We start from the raw sequence: 8,524 nt of genomic DNA, 5'->3' as shown, positions 1-8,524 counted from the left end.
GAAACACGCGCAGACATCATTGCACTGCACAAAAATGGCCTAACAGGGAAAAGTATCGCATCTAGGAAGATTGCACCTCAGTCAACAATCTATCATCATCAAGAACTTCAAGGAGAAGGTTCCATTGTTGCCAAAAAGGCTACAGGGCGCCCAAGAAAGACCAGCAAGCGCTAGGACCCTCTCTTAAAAGTGTTTCAGCTGCGGGATCGGGATACCAGCAGTGCAGAGCTTGCTCAGGAATGGCAGCAGGAAGATGTGAGTGCATCTGCATGCACTGTGAGGCGGAGACTCTTGGAGCAAGGCCTGGTCTCAAGGAGGGCAGCCAAGAAGCCACTTCTCTCCAGAAAAACATCAGGGACAGACTGATATTCTGCAAAAGGTACAGGGAGTGGACTGCTGAGGACTGGGGTAAAGTCATTTTCTCTGATGAATCCCCTTTCCGATTGTTTGGGACATCTGGAAAACAGCTTATTGGGAGAAGACGAGGTGAGCGCTACCACCAGTCTTGTCTCATGCCAACTGTAAAGCATCCTGAAACCATTCATGTGTGGGGTTGCTTGTCAGCCAAGGGAATCGGCTCTCTCACAGTCTTGCTTAAGAACAGCCATGAATAAAGGATGGTACCAGAATTTCCTCCTAGAGCAACTTCTCCCAACTGTCCAAGAGCAGTTTGGCGATCAACAATGCCTTTTCCAGTATGATGGAGCACCTTCCCATAAAGCAAAGGTGATAACTAAATGGCTCAGGGAACAAAACATTTTGGGTCCATGGCCTGGAAACTCCCCAGATCTTAATCCCATTGAGAACTTGTGGTCAATCATCAAGAGACGGGTGGACAAACAAAAACCAACAAATTCTGACAAAATGCAAGCATTGTGCAAGAATGGACGGCTATCAGTCAGGATTTGGTCCAGAAGTTGATAAAGAGGATGCCAGTGAGAATTGCAGATGTCCTGAAGAAGGGTTAACACTGCAAATATTGACTTGCTGCATTAACTCCTTCTTACTGTCAATATAAGCTTTTGTTACTCATAATATGATTGCAATTATATTTCTGTATGTGATAAAAACATCTGACAAACACACATAAAAACCAGAGGGCAGCAGATCATGTGAAAATATAATATTTGTGTCATTCTTAAAACTTTTGGCCATGACTGTACAGGCGATTTTAAGAAACTTTGTAATTGGGTTTATTAGGCAAATATGCTATTATCTGCATTCAAAAAGACTTTTCCCAGCCCCCCTCCCCCTCCTGTCTCTCATTCACTGCTCATTAGCAGGAAATCTGGACTAGTTTATATCAGTTGGGCCCTGTGTAACCTATGGAGAGGGGAGGGGGTTGGAGGGAGATTAGTCGCCAGCAGAGAACAAAGGATTACACAGTAGGATCTGTGTGAAAGTTGGTATTCAGAGGTCAGAGAGGTCAGTGCTGACTTCAGAGGAGATAGCCCGGTGATGCAGCTGTAAATTAACTCTTTGTTGTCCTGTTTTGGTGCCTTATCTCCCCCCACCCCCCTTTCTCCATAAGAGAACAATGAAGACAGGAGGGAGAGCTTCAAACTGCTTTTTCAGGATAAAAATGCATTTTTCGGTTAATAAACCCAATTAAAATGTTTCTTAAAATCACCTGTACTATTGATTTCTGCTAAAAAAAAAAAAAATTAAGTGACACTCTAATAAAGTTATATTACATTATAATGTAACATTATTAAAATAAATGTATTGTTTTCTTCTTTACATTGCAGCTTACTGTAGAGAGGCCACTGCGCACAGCGATTGTGTCTGGCAGCCTCCCTGCGGGTACTGTATATAAGAATATACTGTACACGGGGGGGGAGTGGGACCCTCAGGGCAGGGGATCGGGACATGAACGTTAGTGGGAGCAAAGGGGCCTGTGTCGCCCATTACTACTGCTATTCAATGGAAGGGGCAATGTAAAGAAAAGGGTATTCTAACTTTTTTGAAGGAATGTATTAGCAAAAAACATTTTTTTTAGAGTCTTTGGAGTACCCTTTTAACCCTCTGTGTCCTGGCAAATGCTGTTCATAGGGGTCTATGATCTGCACACAGTGGGGGGCATTTATTAAGATTGGCTTACTTGTCTTCAAAGCCTGCACCCACTTTTGCAGCCGGTGCCCCACTTTTATGGTGCGTTTACACAGAGAGATTTATCTGACAGATTATTGAAGCCAAAGCCAGGAACAGACTATAAACAGAGAATGGGTCATAAAGGAAAGACTGAGATTTCTCCTCTTTTCAAATCAATTCCTGGCTTTGGCTTCCAAAATCTGTCAGATAAATCTCTCTGTGCAAATGCACCATAAAAGTGGGGCATCGGCTGCAAAAGTCGGTGCGGGGCTGACGGCAAGCCGGCCGGACCTGCACCTGTCAGAGGTATTGTACAAAAAAACTGTACACCTGCTCCCAAGCAAGTGTAGATTTTTGAATGGTTTCCAGGGATAAACCATGAGAAATTAGGCACAGGCTTAGCCTGCTCACCACCTTGCCGACCTTTCAGGTGGGCGAGGGTTATGGCTGGCATACACCATGGAAAAGGTAAGAACCTGCGCTTTGGCCATGGTGTACGTCAGGGTAACAGCATTGATAAATGTTTCCCCTGTATTTGCTTTTCATGGATAAGGTAAAAGGATATTTAAAGAGGAATCATCCCATGTTAACCCCTAGACGATTTATGCCATACGGGTACAGCCTGGGTGACTGTGCCTGAATGACCTATGCTGTATGTGATTGATGTTATTTGCTACGTAGCCGGGCCCTCGCCATCAATGACGAGTAGCAGTGATCACGCTGCTGCCATGACTAACCCTTTAAACTCAGCATTTATATGTAACTGACAGGACCTGATCCTTACGGCAAACGGATGACTGATCTCAGGGAGACCAGTCAAAGATTCTTGTTAAAGCACTCGATACAGTAAAATCTTAGGTGCATTGACCCCTAAGTTATTAATGTATTAAGTGGCCCCTTCAGTCAATTGCGAGCCTGATGATATGACCAAGGAAATACCAAAGCCAGGTATCCATCCACAGACAGCTGTTTCGGGGTGTTGCCCCTCATCATTGTCGAGGATTCTGGCTAAGGACATGATTCTGTCATTGTCCGATCAGGACCCTCCCAGTGTGACTGCGGGGATCGTGATTGGTTTCCCTTACTGCTGGAGGTAAAATACTATACCTCGATCAGCGATCTTCTCATACAGTCTGCCCCAGGCAAAAGTAGTTGGATGCAGCTCTAAGGAGTCCTGGAAAACATGGAAACAGCATGGTAGAGTTGTGCTCATCTCTAAACAAAACATAAGTCGTTCTATTATAGCTTTTCTCTGTCAGTTTCACTCCTGATTTACATTGAAAATACTTTATGTGAACCCAGCCTAAGGGTGAAGTACACAACAACATTTGAAAGGAAATCAGTTAAGGAAGTGAAATTTTTGTTAATATATAGGACTCTATGGAGCGCTTGCTGTTAAAAAGACATTTATGGCACCTGGGAGACACACTCGGCCGCTACGAATTAGTGCTCAGGGGGCCAACCGATAAGAGGAGTAGGCTGCCAGGCCCCCTGATTTGCTGGGCCCCATAGCTGTGGTGTGGTCTGCCTTCATGGCAGTTGGGCCACTGGTTTGTGTCTGTTTTATATTGCCCATGGTTAGGGCACAACTGCCAGTTTCCCTTTAACTACAGGAAATTGGCATTTTACCGTTTTATTGTGGTGGACAGCTTTTCTTTGACAAGTTAAGAAGTTTACCCAGACAATCCACTGAATGAACCCCGTTCTCTTTTCACTTTCTTTCATTGGTGAGACTTGCTTTAGAAGATCAATGAATGTGTCAGGTGACTAAGTGTATTTTTTGGGATATATCTAATTCCATAATATGGAGAATGTTTTAGCTTTACTAGATAAGTGGTCAAAACAATGGAAACCATAGTTAAATGTACTTGATTAAAAAGAATCTGTCAGAGGACCCTATTAGCAGTTCTGTATTAGTGAAGACTTCAGAAGAGAAGGATTTAGGGGTGGTCATTTCTGCCTTAAAATGAGTCACCAGTGCAACCAGGCGGTTATAGCTGGGCTGGTGCTGGGCTGTATAGCTAGAGGTATAACCAGTAGGAAGAGGGAGACTGTTGTAATCACCAACAAAAAGATACTGATAAGAAGAGAAAGGGGGAAGTGTTTTTTGTAAGAAACTAAACGATTGGATACAAACAGCATTCTGAGTACGGAAGGAATCTATTGTGCCTAATAAAATCTGTCACAGTTTCTTATATTTACTTGTACTATTGATTTCTGCTAAGTTGTTTGAAATGATTGATACTTTCATTTACATTTTTATTGCACAAATCGATAGCACAAGCAATTTCAAGAAACTCTGTAATAGGTTTTATTTGGCATAAAAGCCTTTCTGGAATCAAAAAGCTGTTTTCCTACCTTCCCCTCACTTCCTATCTGGCATTATCAGGCAAAGCTGTCTTCTTTAGGGCCCGTTCACATTACGGAATTCCGTGTGGAACCCCCGCACGTGGACTTGGCACAGAGTTCTGCCTGCTATCTGTTTGAATGGGAGAGCTCTCCGTGCCTCTCTGATCAAAGAATTGAGACTCTGAGTGGTGGCGCGTGAACCCTTCCATTCGAACAGATAGCAGACAGGATTTGACAGGAATTTTGACGCTCATTCCGTAGTGTGAACTGGCTCTTACAGAGGAGAAAAGTGAAGATGGATTTGATGAGTCCCTTTATAACCTATGGAGGGGTCAAGGGGGATGAGTGAGCAGGAAGAGGAGACCAGCAGCTGTACACTTTGTCTGGGCACATAAACTGCTGGATTCAGTCTGCAGGGGTCAGAAAGGTCAGTGCTTATCTGGAGGCTTGGAAAGAGAAGATTGCAGGATGTGGTGTTTTGTAAGGCTGCCTTTTCTCCTCTCCACCTCAACCCCTCCCCTCTCCATAGAGCATAATGGACACAGAAATCCTGCTTCTTCTGAGGGGAAGGGGGGGGGGGGGGAGGAAAACAGCTTTATTTATATAAACAGAAGGAAACCCTTTTGCTTACTAAAAATAATAGAGTTTCTTTAAATCACCTGTACTTGTCTCCCTTCCTCTTGTTGCTCTAGTTTAGAAACATCTTTGCTGCATGTATAGAGGGTGTAAATACCCTGCTGATCTGTAAGTATAAAGACACTTTTTTCTATGTGATCTACAAAGACAAATATTCCTTTGTGCACTGGAGGAGGCTCAGTAGCTGGAGGGAATGGTAATTCCCCTATGATTACCTATATACAATACTCCAGATATGCAAGGTTCTAGGAAAGAGATTGGCTGATCTCTAGGCAAAAATGTAAGAAATGTATTAATGGTAGGGCACCATAGACTTTAACATGCTTTCTTCTAGCATCAGTAACATAATACTAGTTCATTCCTGTCTACTCAGGATTACTTTATATGGAAAGGTTTACCTTCAAGATGATCATATAAGTATGTGTAGAACTGAGCCCACAGGAGGGAGCTGCAGGCCACAATTTGTAGGAGATTTTTACATTTTGGTGTACATACTTTGTTTTTGTTTAGTTTTGGGAAATGGAATCAGCTAACAACTTTTAAAATTTTCATTGTGCTTTGTGGCTTAATTTTATAGTTGCCAGTGTAATACAACAGCTGATAAGTACTGAGAGATCAGGGTACTTACTGTATACTAGAAGTCCCCCAGGGGGAATAACCCTAACCCCAGGGGGACTTCTAGTATGTGTATAAAAAAATAAAAAAAGTTTTATTAATAAATAGAGATGAGCGAACCTGGAGCATGCTCGAGTCCATCCAAACCCGAACTTTCAGCAATTGATTAGCGGTGGCTGCTGAAGTTGGATAAAGCCCTAAGGCTATGTGGAAATCATGGCTATAGTCATTGGCTGTATCCATGTTTTCCAGACAACCTTAGAGCTTTATCCAACTTCAGCAGCCACCGCTAATCAAATGCCGAACGTTCGGGTTCGGATGGACTCGAACCCGAACATGGTTCGCTCATCTCTATTAATAATTTATCCTCTCCCCTAATAAAAAGTTAGAATTAAGCCCCTTTTCCCATTTTCTAAATAAAAATAAACATGTTTTGTATCACCACATGCATAATCGGCCAAACTATTAATTTATTTAGTTCCTGATCTCGCATGGTAAACAGCGTAAGCATAAAAAACATTTCAAAAGTGCAAAATTGTGCAATTGAACATATATAACAAGACCGTTTTCACCCCAGGAAGAACAGCGTAAAAAACAACCCCCCCCCCCCCCCCCCCCCCCCCCCATGGCACATATAATTTATTCTGGTTTTGAAGTGCACTTTATGCAAAAAATTCAGGCTGTCATTGCAAAGTACAATTAGTGGCGCAAAAAATAAGGGCTCATGTGGGTTTCTAGGTGAAAAAATGCAAGTGCTATGGCCTTTTAAGCACAAGGAGGAAAAAACGAAAACGCAAAAATGGAAATTGGTCTGGTCTTTAAGGGGTTAATAGAAAGCTACTAATAGTTGGATTGGGGATTTTCACGCTAAAACCAAAAGAAATGACTGACAAATTACTCATCTATCCACCATTTTCACAAAACTGTTTAAAACCAAGTTGAATAGAATTTGCTGGAGCGACAGGATATACATTGGTTCCACTAATAAAGCCACAGGTTGATTTTGTACAAACTTTATTTTTTAAAAATGACAGACATTACATGCATAGAAACAGATCTTAAGTGTCTATGTAATAATTTCCCCAAAACAGGTAGTTTGTGGCAATCATACAGTACGACTACAGAATACACCTATACATCAGAGAAATTGGACAACTGGAATTCAATACTAGCTTTTGGGAATGAGAATTTAATACTATCGAAAAATGTTTTGGTCTACCGTGCAATTGAGAAGCTAGAAAAGCAGTTTACTTTATCAGAATATTTACTCGCACCATGAGCATATACATATACAAACATACCTGCAAAAACGAGATAGTTACCCAGTTCCTAACAAAACTATTGCTAATGCTTAGAATGGCTTGGTCTGCCAAACACACAACGCTTTCTCTTTGAACTTCTTTTTTTTTCTTTAGCATTATGAAAGTGTAAGAAATAATCCTGGCAGTAGAAAAACTGTAAAAAAGTCCATTTTAGTTAAGAAAGTGCTATTAAAAATGTAAAGGCCAAAAAGAACAAAAAGGAATCCTGCAGCGGTCATCCAAATCAGGCTCCTCCACATGGACCAAGGCAAAAAGTTGTGCAAATTCTTAAAATCCAATGCTATGGCATCAGATCAACGATGTGGAGCCATGGATGATCGATCATTGTATGTTCAAGACTTGTTGACCATATGAAGGCATCCAAAGTATCAAAGAGCAGAGAAGTTCTATGCAAATAAAGCAGAATCCTTGTATAATGAATTGATATACATCTAATGTTCTTTGTGCTTCATGTCCATTCAGTGAGGCTGCTTGTACTCAGTGGATGCAAATGTTCGATGTTCCCATCCCTGGGCTGAAGGACCATCCTATTCGGATAGATGCATATGGAAGCTGGGATCGAATGCTGCCATTTTAATTTGTTTTCAACAATTTTGCTGAGTTGCATTTTTTGACTGGGGTTCCCAATGTGATTTTGTCAGTGCATTACACATAAAAAATTGCAAAAACAACAGAACCACGGAACTTCAGCCTAAGTGCTTTCATTTAATACGCCTTGCAGCTTTATCAGTTGGGCAGAAGGAAAGGTTTTCACCAGAGCACACTACGGAATATCCGGAGCCTTCATGTGGATTACGGCAGGCATCCTTCACGCAAAGTTTTGTCTGTACCATAGACTCAACAATAATTTGCCGGCAGATTCCACCGTCTGCCCAAAGAGTCTATGGAACGGGCGAAACTTCATGCGAAGGGCGCCCAGCATAACCCGCATGAAGGCTCCGGATATTCCGTAGTGTGCACATACCCTTGGGATACAAATAATGAGTTTTCCCATTCACTGACTGCAAACAGAGACCTTAAAAGGGTTATCTAGCGTTACAAAAACATGGCCACTTTTCCCGCTACTGTCGGCTCCAGGTCAGGTGCAGTTTGCAATTAAGCTCCATTTACTTCACTGGAACTGAGTTTCAAATCCCCACTTAAACTGGAGACAACAGTAGGGGGAAAATGGCCATGTTTTTGTGGCGCTGGATAACCCCTTTAAAAGTTATGTTACAGAAAGGCTTCCTTATAGAAAAAAATGCAGCTTATGCGCTCAGTCATTCTAGACTTAAGGTGGCTGTCCCAAAAAAGAACTTGGGGAATATCAATGAGGCATGAAAGTCCTTTAAGTTGATGTGACTGCCAATCTCTCAGCACCTTAAAGTTTTTTTTTGTTTTTTTTTTAAGAGCTCATGTATAAAGCTGTACACTTTTCATTTGTAAAAAAAAGAAACAGAAATATTTTTTGTTGCAGTTTTGGTAATTATGCAGGGAAAAAAAAAAAAAAAAAAAAAAGGAACGATTATGTA

Source organism: Dendropsophus ebraccatus, chromosome 11, assembly GCF_027789765.1.
Source record: "Dendropsophus ebraccatus isolate aDenEbr1 chromosome 11, aDenEbr1.pat, whole genome shotgun sequence".
NCBI lineage: Eukaryota > Metazoa > Chordata > Amphibia > Anura > Hylidae > Dendropsophus > Dendropsophus ebraccatus.
Note: the sequence above shows the minus strand (reverse complement) of the source record.